This window comes from Ambystoma mexicanum, chromosome 1q, assembly GCF_040938575.1.
Source record: "Ambystoma mexicanum isolate Mex_15411 chromosome 1q, UKY_AmexF1_1, whole genome shotgun sequence".
NCBI lineage: Eukaryota > Metazoa > Chordata > Amphibia > Caudata > Ambystomatidae > Ambystoma > Ambystoma mexicanum.
The window spans coordinates 21428568-21447777 of NC_090922.1; the positions used below are offsets into that span (position 1 = coordinate 21428568).

Consider the following 19210-nt stretch of genomic DNA (forward strand, 5'->3'; position numbering starts at 1 on the left):
GCAAATTCATGGAGCCCTGGGTGGGGTTCTTTGGCTTCATTTTTCACGATAGGGGTCTGTCTCCCGACCCCAAGAAGGTAGAGGACATCAAAATGTCCCCAGCCCGGGGTCTGCAGCTACCTTGGCATGATCAACTTTTGCAGGAGATTTATGCCAAATGTTACCACCCTCATGTAACGCCTCTACATCGTGACTAAGAAGGACCAGGACTGGAACTGGGGCAAGGTGGAACAAGAGGCGTTCAACGCCACTAAGGAGGACCTCGCCATGGACACCACAATGGCATACTTTAATCCTACAAATCAAAAATAATGGTGGATGCAAGCCCAGTGGGAATAGGGGCGGTGCTCCTACAGCTATCTGAATCTGGTGTATCGCAAACAATTGCCTTCGCGAAGAAAGGCACTTACTGACTCACAGGGCAAATACTCCCAAATTCGAGCAGGAGGCGATGGCCGTCCTGTGGAGGTGCAGGAACTTTCACTTATACATCTACGGGCATCCCATTACCATTTTCACGGATCACAAGCCCCTGGTCCCTATCCTAGGAGGGACAGCGCCAGGTCCCCGATCTGGCTTGAACGCTGGCTCCATCCCCTACAGGAGTACAATGTAACACTGACCTACAGGGCAGGGGCTGACAACCTCACAGATTACCTTTCTCGCCACCTGAAAAGGCCGTCCAGTGGAGAGGAGAACCCTGTGGATGACAGAGGCCACAGTGGCATTGGTCATGCATGCGGCTGTTCCCAGGTCGATGTCCATGGCAGAAGTTGCTGAAGCGACCCAACAGGGTTCAGGCCTGCAGGAGCTGGTCTAGCAGCTAAGGTCCGGACAGTGGAAAGACTTTCTAAGCATCACTCAAATATGAATACCTGAGACACAAGCATTTCATTAGGGACTGTGGAACATGAGCATTGAGCTCACGGTGGGGCCGGAAAGGGTGCTGCTCGGGGGGACGCAACTGGTAATCCCCATGTCCCTTCAGAAGCTGGTGATCGAACTCGCCCACGTGGGCCACCAAGGGATCACCAAGATAGTGGCGAGGATCTGCGAGAAGGTTTGGTTCCCGGAGATGGAAAGAAAAGTGGAGGAGATGGTTGTAGCATGAATCTGGTGCCAGGCGGCAAGGCCTCCTGTCAAAGGGCCACCCATTGCATCCCCAGTACGGGCTGATGCACTTTGGAAAGCCCTCAGCATGGAGTTTGGGACCGTACTGCAGTTGCAGCACTTTCTAGTGTTACTGGAAGAATTTTCAAGGTACCCGGTGGTGCAGTTTGTGGACTCCACGGCCGCTAGAGTTGTCATACCGATACTGAAGGAGATGTTCGCCACATTTGGATTCCCGGGGTCAATAAGGTCCGACAACAGGTCTTCCTTTCAAAGCGAAGAACGGGCCACATTCCTGACAGTCTATGGTGTTGAGCACCACTGAATTACACCGTGCTGGCCCCGGGCCAATGGCGACGTCGAGAGGTATATGAGGATACTTAACAAAGCTTTCTGCATTGCTCTGGAGAGGGGTCACGCACTGGAGCCCGGTCTCCAAGAATTCCTCATGGCCTACTGCACAATGCCACACTCAACCACAGCCGTATCCCCGGCCGAAGAACTCTTTTGACGCAAGGGCAGGTCCACAATCACAGAGCACGAGGCTCGGTAGCCGGGCATGGTCGAACCCACCCTGGTGAGAGAACGACAGGAGCATTCAAAATGCCAGAGAGTCAGTCCACTGTGGCCTTGTGGAACAGTCACTGGAAATCGGCGATCAAGTGCTAGCCAGGGCCAAGTACCGCACGCACAAACTCTGCCTTCCGCATGACCCAGTTTCCTAAATGGTGGCTGCTCGCCAAGGAACTATGATCATGGCAACCCGCGAGGGCTCATCCGTCACCCGCAACTGCAGCGGCTTCCGTCGCATCAAGGGCGCACCAACAAGAGGGGTCCCCAAGAGCGAGGAGGGCCAACCTACGGACGGACAGGGACCGTGATCGAGAACTGCCAGACGGTGGTGATGACTGGAGCCACTAGACACCTGATGCAGTCACTGCAGGCCGTGCGGTGCCCAGCCCGCCGAGATATCCCCAGCGGGTGTGCCATAGGCTTCCCGAAAGGCTGAAGGACTATGTGATGGATGATGGACGGTGATGAATCGGCAGTATAATGAAGGACTATGTTCAGCAATATTGGTTACTGCGACATGTTCATGTTTTGGGGGAAAGTTGGAGGGGATGTTACGGTGCGCGTGGGCACCATGTCAGGCGATCCTGTACACTGCCGTCAATAAAAGGGGGAGGACATCCTACCCATAGACAGTCACTCCCAGTCCCATACTAAAGACGTCTCTTGCATCCTTATTCAGCGGACCGTTGCAACCCACCCCGGGCCTTCAAAAGTCCTTCATTTGGGTAATGTGTGATGCATCCACTTTCTGTCTAAAATTACCATTCCTCCAATGCACTGCTGTTAAAAGACTTATTCCTACTACAGTCCTCTCCACCTATCCAGTTCAGAACTGTGCAGAGTTTCAGAGCAACAGAACACATTAGTTTGTTAAGTGCATATTGGTGGTCATTGAGTGCCAGTATCCGGCAAAAGTGTTGGTGAAACAGTTTACCAGCACTTTTACCGGTCCAGCCAAGTATGAGTTTGCTGGAACACAGGTGCCAGGATTACAGGCACCGGTATCACCTCATCCAGAATTACCAGTGCCTGTAACATTGGCAACGCAAATATTGGATGGGCCAGAAGCCTGCACCAGTAATACCGGCACAATGGGAATACCAGTACATTACGAGATTGGATTTGCCGGTAATACTGGCAAAACCATGGCAGAGATAACACCACCTTCGGAGCCACCAGTAAATGGACATAGGTGAATGAAATAAGGCCACAGGTGCACCCAACCCACCCAGATGCACCCATTGCACCTAGGGAGATTACAAAAGGGCCACACCTTCCACAAAAACACTTTACACAGCAACCATGCTACCAGTCATTGACGCAAACATGGAGCTGGAGGCGCTGCATGCCAATCCACAGCTGAAGGGGCTGGAGTACCGGCAGTGGCACCAGGAGGCGAGGGAGTGAAGGATGACCGGGATGCAGGTGGCGAGGCGGAGGCATGCAGTGATCCCTCGAACAAGGTCCACTCCCTGGGTTCTCACTGACATGCAGACACCAACAGCACGCTTCCGGCCTACATGTAGCGTCACAGAGGATCAAGAACCTGGATGATGGGTGAGTACATGTACAAATGTACAATCCAATCTACCTTGCAGCATGAGTGACAGGCTAAAAGGGAGGCAACAATGTCACAAATGCATGTCTGGAATGGTCTTCATCACCAGCGCACCCCTCAAATGAGAGGTCATAACATAGGAGTAGCATGTGACTGGGGATGCATCAGTCACTGACCGGGCCTATCCAACACCATCAGGACAGCCACATGCAATGCAATACAAGTACCAGGATGCAACACCCCCCACACCCTTGCAATGGCAGTGAATGGCTTGACATGACCACCTAGGGTAATCATATGTACATCCAGGGGCACCACGGAGAGCATGGTGTCATGCCTAGAGGCAACAACAACTAAGACCAAGCCCTTCGTACAATCACAGGGAATAACTCATTACAGTGATGCACATTTACTTGTGCCTATCCAATGACACACATGACGGAACAGACTGCCCAGGCCCACAGACACCTTGCATTAGCTCTGGCGTACAGGCCAAGACTAGGTGCAGAGCACATGAACAAAAATGTTGACCGTGGCAACGCCGTAGGTTGGGTCACCCAATGACACACCCGTACATGGGATGAGACACTGCCAAACAACTAATGAGGGTGACTACCCTGCCATCAGACCAGGCATGCACTGTGTTCACAAGTAATGACATACACTATTATGGATGACACCCAGACCACATGTGACCCAGACTCCCATCAGGTTCTACGCATGATGGCAATACATAGACCCAGCCTACACCCCCATTACATTACGCCCTCACAGTCAGATACCAAATTGCAATGTGTGTTGTCCGTGTGATGTGAGCAAGTATTACCAGTACTACAACCTTCTTGGTATTGCATTACGAATTAAAGGACTGGAATGTGAAACGGTGGCACAATGTGAATTGGGACATGCATACACAGATTGACCATTGAGATGATGCGTGACTGGCAATACCACTGTAATTTGCAGTGCACTCTGTACAAAAAACACCTCACTCACATTCAGTGGCCAAGTAGGAAGGAAACTCAACATGAATATATTCCCTCTTTCAACCTAACCTCTAAGTGACTGAATCTGTTATAGCTATCATACATTGCTATAGAGGAGGGCTTTTGTTTTACAGAGTAAAAGGTCTCCCATCAGAAAAGAAAGAAAAAGTTAAGGGGTAATTCTCTCACCAATCCTGGCTCTTCCCCTTGGAAGTCCTTACCCTGCTGCCAGGAGATGTCTAGCAAATCCCTGTAGGCAGCTATTGGATCACCTACTGTCCTAGACATGAATCCCGGCTGCTTTGCCACGAAAAACCTTGCACAAGCTAACACACTTTCTAAGACACTCTCTGTGCAGTCAAAAGTGGCATGCAACACATTACAAAAACTCCCCTTAAATAAAAATCACATTAATTAATATTGGTACAGTGGCCAGGATCTTCGTGATGGCACAACAACATCTGATGGGTGATCTGAAAAATGAAACATTGTACCAGTGTGCTCCCCTTCTAAACCTGCCCGTCTGCAATGTACAATACCACACACCTTACCCACCCATCGAGACTCACCCAATACTGCTCAATCATTTTACCAGCAATTTTTCTAATGGTCTCTAGACTCTCTCTAGCTTTTGCAAGCTACTAATCTAATGGTGGCGTGGGCCAGCACTTTATGTGGGCTTACCTGGCATGGAATAGTCGACATTTGGGTGTATTTAGGAGGCATGACGACGGGTCTTGGGGTGAAATCCAGCAAAGATTTGCCCTCACTACAGTGAGGAACACAGGTAAAATCCAAATACTATGTGCACAATTGCAGACATATTGAGTGTCGTTGGCAGCAAAGGCTTGTCTTCACAAAGGGAGGGAAGATTTGGGTGGAGGTCAGCGTACATGCTTCCACCAAAGGAAAGGTGCCCTGGAGCTAGAATAGAGGAATGGACAGGCTAGAAGATGCCATGAGTGACTCACTGCTCATCTCCCATTAATCTCTCACAGGTGCATGCAATGACTGGTGATGCCTAGAAGACCAGCTGGAATTATAGCGGACACACTTGAGGAAATGCAGACAAGATAGGACATTAGGAGATCGGATACAGGTGTAGATAGACAGCCTGATGTATGACTAATTGTGTTCAGTGCTGCCATCCTTCAGAGGCACTGCTTCGCCAGGAAATGCCCCCATTTCACTATTGAGTTAGACCACTGCCTTACTGTTCTCATACAGTTACCTATAATTGATAATCATTCCCGCAATTCGTAACAAAGGAAAAAACATTGCCAAGCTGATGGAAGACATTTGTATATTTTTATTAAATAATAATCACTACACTGAATAATACGTATACTCGCCAGAAATCCCTATTGCCAGGCCCATATTGACACCCCAATGTTCTGCTAGCGGCAAGCCTAACTGTATACTCTAGTTCTGTCTTTGCTTTAATATCATGGTGGCACCCCAAATAAAACGGATCGAAGCAGAAACACAGCAATAAGCAAAAATGACATAAACCCACCCCCAAGGCCGTGGGCCCCTGTGGTATTGGGTGACAGCATTTAATTAAAAGGTGCTGCTAATTCCTCTCTGCCGCAATTAAACCGTAAACACTTACCGCTGCATTAGCCCAGCCCCCCAGATGCAATCTTAGGGTAGAATGCCCGACATCAGCAGCCTTTTCAAAGGCGCGCCATGGATGCAATTCACACGAGTACTAGCAACACGTTATTTCACAATTTCCATCTGAAATCATTGACAGACAACTTCTTTTTCTCAAATGCTCCAATTGATCAGACTTGTTAACAGCTCCCTCCATTAGAGGCAACACTTCTAATATGTTACTTCTCTGATAGCTGGTAACCATGAAATAATATCAGTCACGATGCACACGTACCTGTGTATGAAATGGGACGTCCTCTAGGCCTGGTGGCAGTCCGAGCCAGAATAGCTGGTTCTTTCAATAGCGGTTGGCCAAACTCTGCAAACCGCTGCGCAGCACTGTCCGAAGTGGCCTTATCGGAGTCAAACACACCAGATCTAGAAAGCCAAAGAATAAATACAGTGAAATATATTGACAATGATAGCGAAAAATAGCCTTGAACAAGGCTCAAAACAATTTTCGAATAAAGGCGTAAAAATAAACACGGCATTTGGACACCACAATCAAAGACAATGCGTAAATAATGTTAATTTTTCAGAATGCGAATTGTGTTCCAAAAATAACCTTTGACGCATCAGAAGCATATTATTGGCCTAAACGAGACAACCTTTGCCTTGAAGGTATCTTAAGGAGCGTTGAATCTCTGATTTGTGATTAATACTCTCCAGGGGTGTTGCTAGGTCCGGAAGAGATCTGGGGCTACGCTAATGTCGGGGCTGTTGGGACTCAGGGCTAGCTAGCCTTTTGGTTGTAGCTCCTAACCTTCTACACAGGGCTACAACCAAAAGACAAGGGGATATAGCCCACTCAGTCCCCCCCGCCCCCAGCAACGCCTCTGATACCCTCAAAGACAGTACATATAATATTGACCAAGCTGGCGGTGGGAGTGCTCAGCACTCTCACTGCCACACATGAGTGCAGGCAGGCCGGTGGAGCATGCCATGCCGTCAAGGCCACCACACAGAGTCTGCCTCAGTGAGTGTGGTCCCGAGATGCCCCGCCGCATTCATTTTCCTGGGAACCGGCGCAGTATAACAAGTGGGGAAGGGGAGGAAGGAGCGGCACTCTGCTCTTCTAGAAGTGGAGAAATGGTGTCTTGGCTGTAAATTCAGGGGATCTCAAAGCGTAGATTCCAGAACAACAGCCGAGCAGCAGGAGTATAAGAGTGGATGCAGGAGTGTACACGCAAGAGTACCTGTGATGCATAGTAACCTTATAGGAAGAACATCTAAACCCAACAAATAAAAAAAAAGTAAACACCCAGTTGGGAGATGTCCTCAGATGTCTTCTGCCCACACACGGGCCTGCACCTGCTGGACATGCTGCTCCTGCCACACTGACTACATCAGGAGCAGGGTTTCCCATGCCCCACGTCTGGACATCCTCTAGTGTGAGCATTGCCAGAGATGAGAGACACAAGGGGATTCATACATCCCCACAACTAACACAGCGACATGTTCAGCCCCTCGAGCACTAGTGAAATTGCTGTACACTCTTCAGAGATGAGAGCGAGGGCAGTGGACGATTTCAGAGCTAATTGTCAGAAAAGCCATGTCAAAGTCCTCAACCTTCAAACTGCCCAGTCCATTTCAACAGCCATCAACCGAAGCTGCCTCATTTGAAAGAATCCAAAACACACCGGACGCTTAAGTCCCTTGGAGTGCCTGGAACCATACTCGCTGGAATCCCACCATCCACCTTCAATATCCCTTTGTGGGAAATCTGAGTAGCAATAAGAGCTTAAGACAAGCCGGGCTAATCAGATGGGGGCTTTGTTTTAGGTTTAGGACCCAGGTAGTAAAACACCAGAAAGGAAGTCATAGAAAGAGGATAAGCCCCCAACGTCTTCACCAACAATTTTTGAAGGAGCATATGCACATTTAACCCTACTTCAAAATACCCCATTGCTACCCTGGTACTAAAGAACACAGCAACCCAAAATAGTGAATTCAAAAAAGAAAACTGTCACGATACAGATGGTGGCTGAGAGTGCATTTATCGACAGTCATTTTTTTGGGTGCAGGTAGGGAATAGAGTTAAATTAATAGGGGAGTGGAGGGCTTGTCGAGAGAACCCCCGAAAAAGAATGGTTTTATGTGATATTTCCACATACCTAACACAAAAAAGACCTATTTTCTCAGCCGTTTTAATGCAGCCTTTAGCATGCAGAAATAACACACTTCAATGACCCTAACCCCCCTTCTGAATCTGATGCCCTGCCCGCCTCCACCCGCTCCTGCACTGGCCGATTTAATTGGAGTGTTCTAAATCGGTAATTTCATAAATCACGTATTAAAAGACGATGTCTATGCTTAGTACCAAAGAAAAAGAAACATTTCAATGTTTCTTTTCATGAAAAAACAATGTGGGCAAAAAAATCATTGAAAAAATGATTGTCGTAAAATGAGCATAGAACCGGCAGGGGGTATTGGAAGATGGATGCTTATACATTTTATCTATGTACGTATGTATGTGATTTGTAAAGCACAAACCTAGCTTGGAAGAAAGCGAGTGCTGTACGTAGGGAAGGCACCCAGGGGCAGGGGGTAGTAGGCTTCAGAGAGATTGTAGGCCAGGAATCCCAAAGATCGGGACCCCATCCCACCATGCGTAATTTTGCTGTGCCTTTGCCACCTGAATGCCCGTGCAAATAAGGGCAATACGCTGACATCTTGGTACTGAAAGTCCAGCAATCTGTCTGCACTACTTCCAGGTCTCAAGAATTGAAGGACTGCTCTGCTTCCATGGGACGACCACAGGTCCTCAGCTGCTAAGTTTCATAGAACTCTACATTGCTTCAACTTAGTTTCCATGTTATACATCAACACTAGTGACAAGCTGGCCACCTACCCCGGACAGATAGCACAGCGAGTAGAGGCTTGCTTTGAATCGTACAGAGCCTGCTGACGAGCCCCAGCAGGGCCAAACTCATCCTTGCAACCATGATAAATGAGTGCCACACACCTTGGGTAATAATAAGACGCGCTCAGATGCCTGAGGGTTCGTAGCACTATATAAATGCTCATTATTATTATTAAAGCCAGATACTGCGTTCAAGACTGTTGTTTCAATGTTGCACGGATATCAAGGCCATATTAAAGGAGCATAAGCAAAACCTGATGTTGAAGTTTACACACTAGTGGTATTGCCTTTGGAAAACTTATCTGGCCAATACATCTACAGGGTGGTGCAGGCAATACATTTTGAATGCAATACAGCTTCTCAGAGTGAACTTTTATTGAGAAAACACCATGGCCTGTAGTTTTTTGTGTTTGCAATGTTAAAGTTTGCATTGTATTTTTAAGGGTATTTTCAAAGCCTTTATTACTACACTATGCAACATCCTTTTGAAAAGAAAGGTTATTTAAGTCGTTTCTTCTTGCCTTATTGAGAGTGCTTTTGGTACCTTGGGGGTTTTCCTTTCGGTTCCCGTTTATATACTTTTGCAGCGCAAGCCAACGTCCCTCATTGAACTTTAATCCATGTCTCTGCCAATGCTGCCAACCTCAGGAGAAGATTTTTCAGATGCCACCTGGGATGAGGACTGAAGTGTAGTGAGTAACCACCTTACCGACACCACTACAGACTATCCATCCCATTCCAGTGAGACGGATATTCTGAGATGACAGAAAGTTGCATTTGACAGAAGTTGTAAAGAAATCTAGAATCCCTCAACGGTGCACACACTAGCCCAGGTAGAAGCTAAGCAACATCCACAAACTCTGCCTGCTTTGCAACATCCAAAAACTCTGCCTGCGTTGCCAAATCCACACACTCTGCCTGCATTGCAAAATCCCCAAACTCTGCCTGCATTGCCAAATCCACACACTCTGCCTGCATTGCAAAATCCCCAAACTCTGCCTGCATTGCCAAATCCACAAACTCTGCCTGCATTGCAAAATCCATAAACCCTGCCTGCATTGCAAAATCCCAAAACTCTGCCTGCATTGCCAAATCCACAAACTCTGCCTGCATTGCCACATCCACAATCTCTGCCGCATTGCAAAATCCACAAACTCTGCCTGCATCGCCAAATCCACAAACTCTGCCTGCATTGCAAAATCCCAAAACTCTGCCTGCATTGCAAAATCCACAAACTCTGCCTGCATTGCAAAATCCACAAACTCTGACTGCATTGCAAAATCCCAAAACTCTGCCTGCATTGCCAAACCCACAAACTCTGCCTGCATTGCCACATCCACAATCTCTGCCGCATTGCAAAATCCATAAACTCTGTCTGCATTGCCAAATCCACAAACTCTGCCTGCATTGCAAAATCCCAAAACTCTGCCTGCATTGCAAAATCCACAAACTCTGCCTGCATTGCCAAATCCACAAACTCTGCCTGCATTGCAAAATCCCAAAACTCTGCCTGCATTGCAAAATCCACAAACTCTGCCTGCATAAGCCAACAACCGAAGTAGGGCAGCAATCTGCTATGCACAGTGGGGCCCACCAGCACCAGTGGTGGCAGGCCTTTGATAAAGAGAAGGGTGTTGATGAGAGTCTGAATGGCAATAATCGGAGTCGTGGCAAATGTGCATTGTGCTTCCGAATTGAAATGTGTATGTATGCATGATCCACCAGCATGATCCACCAGTTGGATCCACCAGCATGATCCACCAGTTGGATCCACCAGCATGATCCACCAGCATGATCCACCAGTTGGATCCACCAGCATGATCCACCAGCATGATCCACCAGCATGATCCACCAGTTGGATCCACCAGCATGATCCACCAGCATGATCCACCAGCATGATCCACCAGTTGGATCCACCAGCATGATCCACCAGTTGGATATGCCTTACGTCATTGAGAGGGCATTACATCTAAAACAATGCGGATACTTGATGAAAAGATTGTCCCTCTTCAAATCCATTACTGGGCAAAGTTGGCCTGGCCCCTTTCTTGGAAGGAATATTGTGGTCTACCAGAACAGGCTGTCGTTTTGGAATGCACATCTTGAGGAATTGCACATCTCCTAGGGAGTGCCTGGGCATCTGACGTCATTTAGGAATAGCTAGGGGTGGCAGCTGCTAACCCTGGCTTCCCTTTGGCACCTCTGGCATTGTCCTCGCAACCCTTGGCTGTGTGAGGAACAGATGACACACGATTCGTTAATCCTGTCTGATTGCCTTAGATGCCTGAGGCTGTGTAAAGCGACAGCCCCCTGCGCAGTTTTCAGCCCTGTCTCCAAATGCTCAAATCCTAAACACCCCTTCAGGGCTTGTACACTTCTGAAGCGCAAGTAATACATCACACAATTCATATCGTTTTGCTCCACCAGTCGTCTTCTTAGCACTAGCCAGGCTTCTTTCTTATAAGATCTAACTCATCCTTCTACTTTCTTGCAATCCCATTTTCCCCCCTCAACTGCCACTTCTATATATGTGAGGAATATTCAGAGGTGCTTTCTTTAGTATCGATTTCATTGTGAGTAAGGGCCTCATTATGAGTCTGCCAGTCCGGAATTAAGGGTGCCGGTAGCCAGGGACAGATTGAGCCACCGGCCGAAATGAGTCCCTGGGGCTGGGAGCCGGTTTCATTCATTTCACCTGGGGTGGTTTGCGAAAAGGAAAAAAAAAACCAAAAAACCAAGGAAACAAAAATACAGCATGCCCGCACGGTCTGGGCTGGGGCATCCTAATTGGCCTGGCAGGTGTCATGTTTGGGGAAGAGTCGGAGCAGATAAGCTGCTCGCTACTTCTCATTGGCCACAGCGTAGAGGAGGAAACTGTGGCCACACCCAGGATAGAGGGAGGGTGTGTGGCGTTTCATCCTGGACCAGCAACAATCTCTGCCAGACACGTCCCAGCCCCCCTGCAAACCTCCACCTTCCCTCTCCCCGTAATCAGGCACTGGTGCCGATGTGTATGGTAAGAGGCTCTCCTCCTGCTGGCCCCGGCTCTCCTGTGCTCGCGACCATGGCCCTCATTACGACCCTGGCGGAGAACCATGGTGCAATTTGCACCATGGTCCATGGCGCAAAGCTGCCAACTCCGCCATGGGGGTTGGCGGACTTACCGCCCCATTCCGACCTTGGCGGGGCAGTAAGTCCCCAATCCCCATTTACCCTTCCCCATTCCCATTTTTGCCCCATAGGGTATAATGGGAGTGGGGAAGGCGTTAATTACGCCACCGTAAATTACGGTGGCGTAATTAACGACAAGTCCCGTAGCGCCATGGATTTTTCCGCCTGCAAAAAACAGGCGTAAAAATCACCATGGCGCTACGGGAACTCGTAGTCTGGCGGAAAGGTACGCCATGGTTTACGCTGGCGTAAACCCCTTTCCGCCAGGGTCGTAATGAGGGCCCATGTCTTTGATGGGAGCCCCCCGGCGCCCATGAACTTTTCCTTGGCCACAGGGTCCAGGGCCTGGGGCTTTCTTCTGGCTGCCTTGCATCCATTCAACTGCCCTGCATGCGGAAAAAAGGAGTCTCTCTAACGTAGGTGTTATCATCAGGGCACAACAAATACCTTGTCTGCCCAGCCCTTCTCTCTGCACTTCTAATTTGAAGCCCGGCGAAAATTGTGAATCTGAAGGGTGTATTTTTTTCTTTCGCTTTTTTTGTGAACCGATAGCTGTGCCATTCATGAACTGCGCCTATCTCCCAGCCAGCAGAGTCCTCGTCCCAGAATAGTGACACGATGAAACACTCTAACTCCAGCGCCATTGGCACGTGACGGTAACAAGGGTGGGCGGGGGAGATCACCCCTGCTCTCCTCTTAGCGCAGGTGGCACCGTCAACACCAGGCAACGCGCATCCGCCTGGAATGGGACTATCATGGTAAGAAAGAGGAAAAAATCACAGAAAGAGGAAAAAGTAATGTACGAAGAAAGATAAACAGAAATTAAAATAAACTGGATTTTATTTCTTTGATGGCAATCATTGGCATAATTATTGTACCCTCTGAATCTAAAATGGTTACACCTTTCTGAAAGGTATGTTGAGTTAATGTAGCATTTCCTGTTCACATTTCTGAGTAGGTTGGCGAGAAATATCTTGGGTTTGACATTGGGACATACATATTTTCATGTTATAATTTGAGATGTTTTCTGTGTTAAATAACAGTTATTTTATGACTGGGTCCACCCAGGCATGTTATTGGGCGTGCGGTTGCACCCAACATATGTTCAGAGCAGTTTTTCCTCTGGTGACGATTGATGTCCACTGTCAGTGCTGGGTGTGGCGCCCTGTCCTGGAATATCATGTATGCGGAAATGTTTGATCGAGGTGCATTTGCCGAGCCATTTGTGAGCCACAGGTCTGAAATGGTACAGGCTGCTGCAGAATAGGATTGGGGAGCCTCACCAACGTTGTGCTGAGTCCTGGTGCGGCACTGGCAGTGGCTGTTGATGGTTAGGAATGAGGTGCAGTGGCAGAGCTCCGTGTCCTGTAGCAATATAGAAATGGCTTGAAACGGACGAACATTAGCAGAGCTGAGCATCGACACAGAAATGGCTGAGGTTGCTGCTGGCCAGGGCTAAGGTGCACTGGCAGAGTGGGTGTTTGGGTTCCAATGCCAATGTAAGGAGGGGAAGAGTTATTTACTTGGAATTATGAATTAAGGTGCAATGTATTTCTAAGGAGAATATCCAATAATGATTTGTGAGCACCGCTCCACATAAGCTTAGTGATAGCCACCTACCTGCATGTGAGAACAAAATATTGGTATATATACTTCTGCTTGCAGAAAGTAATGTGCTAAGTGCAGAAATTCAGTTGTCCCTTAACTAAATTCTTGTCACATTAAGATAATTTATAATAGCCACTTACACCTGCCAACACATCTCTCTCAAAGGTTGTGGGTGAATTTCAGATATCATGAGGTTTGTGGGCAGCGGTGCAGGCCAGTAGGGAACATAGTTCCACAGTCCACTACTTCTTTTCGTACACTTCGACCACTGATTGCTGGATGTTTTAAGTTCCCGACAATACAAATAATGTTAGCCAAGCAGTCGGACTGAATGCAAGAAAAGTAACACTATTGAGAAGTTTGGTTTATTAACTTCTGCTAAACTTTCAGTAAACAATTTTGATAAAACATCTTATGCATAGAGAAATTGTTTTCTGTCTTCCCACTGTGTTGTCATCAAATTCCCAGGTGCTCACAGTACACGAGATATGGACAGTGTATGCTATGCTAAGTACTCAAATCATAAGGCCCACCCCCTCTCTGCCACGCACACACAACCACACTCTCTCTGATGGATCAGGGAGCCGGGGCAACACCATTTTTCCTCAGGTCCCCCATGGAGTTGTGTTGTGGCCTGAGTTTGGAGGGCACAGGCATTAATGCCCCCTTCCATGTATTACACACCCATGGACACATTATGGCAAAACAAGACCAAAAACAGACCTGAAACGACCAGGACTAAAATACATAAGACATACAAGAATGGCTAAGCCTATAAAATAATGTGCACTAGGTGTGCAGTCATCAGTCATTGGTCGAGTGCTCTGCACCCAGAGAGGACAGGATATTTAAACATCACAACAATCATATGTAAACAAAAGTATCCATATGTTGGCGCAAACAAATGGCGCTGTATAAAATCTTGTGTGCTACAAACAATTCTTTAGCTTCTGTGCGTAAAGTGTCCTGCGAAGCCATTTTGAAAAGTTGGCCACCCTATTGCAAGTTCTGTAAAGTCATGAATTGACACGCTTCACGGATGATGGTTTGAGGGCCACTTTTTTGAGGCGAGGGGTGGGCCACTTTTTTCTGAGTGTTCGGGCCTATTTCTTGTCCCAGTCCGACCCTGCCGGAAGCAACGTAACGGCACCCTTTCCGGACCAGCTGACTACAACTCTGCTTTACCGGGCATATGCGCCCGTCATGTCTGATGTGCCCCAGAAAGCAGAGTTGCCATGGAAGCACTGGCACCGTAAGAAACAGAGCCAGTGCTTCTGTCTCTCCCCTCCCATGGAGTCCTTTGGGGCTCCAAGGGAATGTGGAACAACATTTTCTGCCACCTGATATCCCAGGCCGCCGGGACTTGTAATGTCCCGGTGGTGCTGGGATATCAGGTGGCAGAAACAGTGTTTCAGTCCGACGGCAACCACTGCTGGACTTATAATGATGCCCTAAGACCTGCTAAAGATCAAAGCAGTTCCAAACACCTGCAGCAACCATTATGCGTGGCATGAACTCTAAACTGATGTATGCGTTCTCTGATAATCTATGCATATTTGTATGCAATCAAAAATATACCAGATGTGCTATTTTGTTCATATATTAGCATAGAGCATGTGAGGCTGTGCTGGGCGTATGATGGTAGCAATTAGATGTGGAGGCTCCAACTTTCTTTTGGTGACTGCTTGCATGATAGATGCTGTCAGAGTGGTATGAAAAGGTCAGAAAACTGACCTTATCTAGATGGCATGGGGGCCCCTCTCGGCCAGGGGTGGGAGGCCTATCAGGGTGGAAGCCAGAGTCAGTCTTACCCCAGTGTGGGGAAGGTGGTAGTTGGGAGGGTCTCAATCTCTGTCTCTTCCCATAGTGCCAGCCTCCTTGCCTACAGTAACACTGACAATAACATGATACCTTTCTGTCACAAAGCTGGTCAGTCTTTTCTTTTATTGCAGAAAAACTACACTATCCAGCATTCCCTGTGAGAAGTACCTTTACCAGATGTTTTGCTGAGTGACAAGTGCCCGAATATAGTTACCAACAGTATGGAGAGAAGAATCCACTCAGCAGCCTGGGAAACGGCAATTAAAAGCACAGCAGGGAGAAATGGAGCACCAACCGGAAGTGGTGGAATCCTGCATTCACTCGGAGTGCTCAACGGACAATGCGCTTGACTGCCCATTCAAGCAAACGAACAGGCCAAACAGTCCCACACAAGAACTTAGACTCCAAGACATTACATTTACCTTGGAGAGTGTGATGTAAAGGCTCCCCAAAGGACTGACACGGCCCTCACACAAACTGAAGGTCATAAACCATCAAAGCCGCCTGTCATTACCGAAACGCTGTGGGTTGACACAAGAGAAAGGAGTGGGACTTAGACCCCATTTCCTATCCTCTGTTTGTAACACCTCCCAGACAGGGAGAATAGGGCATGATGACCCGTGCAACCAGTAAGGAGGGATAACCATTTATCACGATTCGCTCCCTTTGCTCTCATTCCCGCCACTTGGGGGCCTGATTTGGGGTTTATTCCCTATTTGACTTTCTTTCTGAACCTTATGAGACAGTGCTGTGGTGATTTAGGAGCACAATATCCTTCATTTCCATGTCATCGCCCTTCCGGATCCATTCTAGGTTTTTAGCAGCCAGCATGCTGCTTTAGTCAAAAGACTATGCTTCCTAGAATGCCTGGCCCATTGCCTCATCTCCACACTTGCAGGACAAGGTTGGGTGGAGGATAAGCAGCACCCGTGGGTGGCAGGTGCTAGCAAGCAGCACACCTGAGGTGTGTGCTTGTTAGCCTGCTTTAAAAGCCTCCATTTGCTTTAGCCCAGCGCTGGTCATTGATGCAGTGTCCCTGTTTGTGACCGGTCCCTTGTTTCTGGTTCTTTGCTTAGTGTCTATTTCCTAGTTTCTTTTTCCTAGTTCCCTGGGTTTCCAATTTTGTGTGCTTATTAGTATATTTCTGCTTCCTGGATTCCCTTTCTGTCTTCCTCTGTTTTGCAGTCAGCATTTACCAGTGCTTTCCTTTTCCTGTGCAGCCCAGATTGCCTGATTGACTTTGCCCTATTCTGCAGGGTAACTGTAGACCACCCTCATTTATAGATTTACTTTTTTGTCCAATGTTCCTTTCCTTCCCTGGGTGGAGAGGAGGGAGCTTTTTCACTCGTTTTCCCTGCTCCTGTTCCTTTACTTTCTCTTGGAGCCTGTTCCTGGTTTTCCCTTGCACTTCTCCCTTTGTTCCCTATTGATTGTTAGGTGAAGTGTGCTGTTGTATCCAGCTCCTGAGTGAATGCGTATGTTTTACTCATTATTCTGTAATCACTATTCCCACTTGTCCTTTGTCAGGAGTCTTATGTATTAAGTTATCCTCCCTTTGCTGTTATAGCCTTTCTGGGTCAGTTTGATCAACAGGGTTTCGTGGGCTTCACTGACAATTGAGGTGGTATTTCTCATCCTTGTTAGTATTGTCTTTAAGTTACCTTATACAATACCATCAAGGGAGTTCGCTCACAGATCCCCTTCACAGTCATTGCTTGTCATGTATGTGGCTTAGCGCTGACAGTCTCTGTAACAGCAATTGTGGGCGAGGAGGTTAGCGACTTTCTGTGTAAGCATAAGGAGCTTGTAAGTGCTTACCCCACATCCCTTTTCATATATTTGTATTCTTATCAAGCTTTACTTGCACATCCTGGGTTTAAATGTACATGTATCTTGGTTCCTGAGAGCATGTTGTTTGGCAGAGCACTTTTCACTGTGTGATCTTGTGAGCATTTCCCTTTCCATTGTCCTCTCTTTACACCAATATGGAGAAAGAGATAAGTATAATGGGAGCGATGGGCGACAGGAAGTTGTGAGTTGTTCGGATGAGGTCAGAGGGGCAGAGATTGACCTAGAGACAAGGCGGGGGAAGGACAGTGCAGAGAAGTGGAGAGGAGGATTATACAGGCAGTGTTCAAGGTGAGGTATTGGTTAGTGAGAGGAAGTGTTAAGGGAAGTGAATGTGCATGAGTGGAGTGATAGGAAAGATTAGGGAGAGAATGGGAAGGTGTGTGGGCAAGTGAAAGGGGAGCGATGGAGGGAAGGAAAGTGGGAGGAGAGTGGTAGTGTGGAGGGAAGAGTTGTAATGGTGTGGGTGGTAGTCTGTAGAGGGGAGCGTAATCGAGTGGATACAGGAGTTTAGTAGTGTGGAGAGGGGAGAGTAGTAGTGTGGAGAGGGGAGTGTAGTAGAGAGGAGTTTAGTAGTGTGGAAATGGGAGAGTAGTAGTGTGGAGAGGGGAGTGTAGTAGAGAGGAGTTTAGTAGCCTGGAAATGGGAGAGTAGTAGTGTGGAGAGGGGAGTGTAGTAGAGAGGAGTTTAGTAGCGTGGAAATGGGAGAGTAGTAGTGTGGAGAGGGGAGTGTAGTAGAGAGGAGTTTAGTAGCATGGAGAGGGGAGAGTAGTAGTGCAGAGAGGCAGAAGAAGTAGGAGGGTGTAGGATCAGAGAGTGGTGGTAAACCTTAACAGGAGGAACATCAGAGAGGCAGTGGGGAGAGACCAGAGGAGGAACCTCTGAAGGACAATAGAGGAAGAGTGAGGGGAGATTCTGGATGGAGAAAGAGGCAAAAGAGAAGAGGGTGTGCAACAAGGCGTGGAAAGAGCAGTGAGGGTGGAGCCCAGGGTGTCTGCCAGGCACAAATAATTCTGTGGTAAAAAAAACCATTGACTAAGAACCCACAGACTGTTCCCTGAGGCAACTCAGAGAAAAAAGGCCTTAGCCTTTAGGCCATCAGCAACAGTAAGAGAGCTCTTTAGACAACCGGGGTTACCAATCTCTAGTATGCCAGTCTGGGGTCGACAGATGCCTAGGTTAGGGTGGGGTCCCCCTTCCTAGGTTAGACAGATAAGGACGCCATCTGGCCCACTTTGGTACAAACATAAAGACCCTATAGCCGTCTCGGGAAGCAGGTGCTTTATTGAGGTCATCTGTGGCAGTGGACAGTTTAACAAGGTAACCTGTCGCCTCTGACATGCACAGGCCAAAACTCAGTGGGCGTACGCGGCCCATCGTCTTTTTAAGATACATTTAGTGCCATTCAATTAGTCAATAGTAACAGATATTATTACAGCAGTTAGAAGCGGGAGGAACTGGCATGAAGCATTCTTCATAAAAGCCTGATATTATGGCATAACTTTCAGGAGCAATTGAGGCTGCACTTGGCATACTGATGTAGCAACTGGACAAATGACTTTACCAGACATTACGCTGTATAATATGGCATTGGAGACATTGCATACTGCGCTTAGCATTTGATGGCAGCACCTGCATTCAAGTCTGTACCTTACATATGGGGAGTTTACCAGACATATACATTATTTAGTGGCATCAGATGCCATTGCTGGGGCCTATGTGGCTGCACTTTCCATGCAACAACAGGACCTAGGAATGCAAGACTGGACTTTGCATACGAGGACTACACCATGCATAGGAGGCATTAACTGGCAACAGAAGGCAATTCTGAAGCTTGTGAGGATGCACTTGCCATAGGAACGCAGCACGTGCATCAGAGGCAGCACCCTGCCTATGGTGACCATAACAGGTAAATGATGGTATTTCTCTGGAGTTGTAGACTGCACATAGCATCTTGGCAGCATGTGGACATGTCATATTAACCCTTACAGATGCTATACCTGGCATGTGAGGCTA

At 47.8% G+C, this 19210-nt stretch overlaps 1 protein-coding gene across 2 annotated transcripts in view; it reads right to left on the reverse strand.

Annotated features, from left to right (window-relative positions):
• PEA15 (proliferation and apoptosis adaptor protein 15) overlaps positions 1-19210 on the reverse strand; it is a 645553-nt gene that overhangs the window by 434516 nt on the left and 191827 nt on the right. For both annotated transcript variants that reach the window (XM_069635435.1, XM_069635434.1), the window contains exon 2: positions 6119-6261. The gene's annotated coding sequence lies outside the window, so the exon portion shown is untranslated. The remainder of the gene's footprint in view (positions 1-6118; positions 6262-19210) is intronic.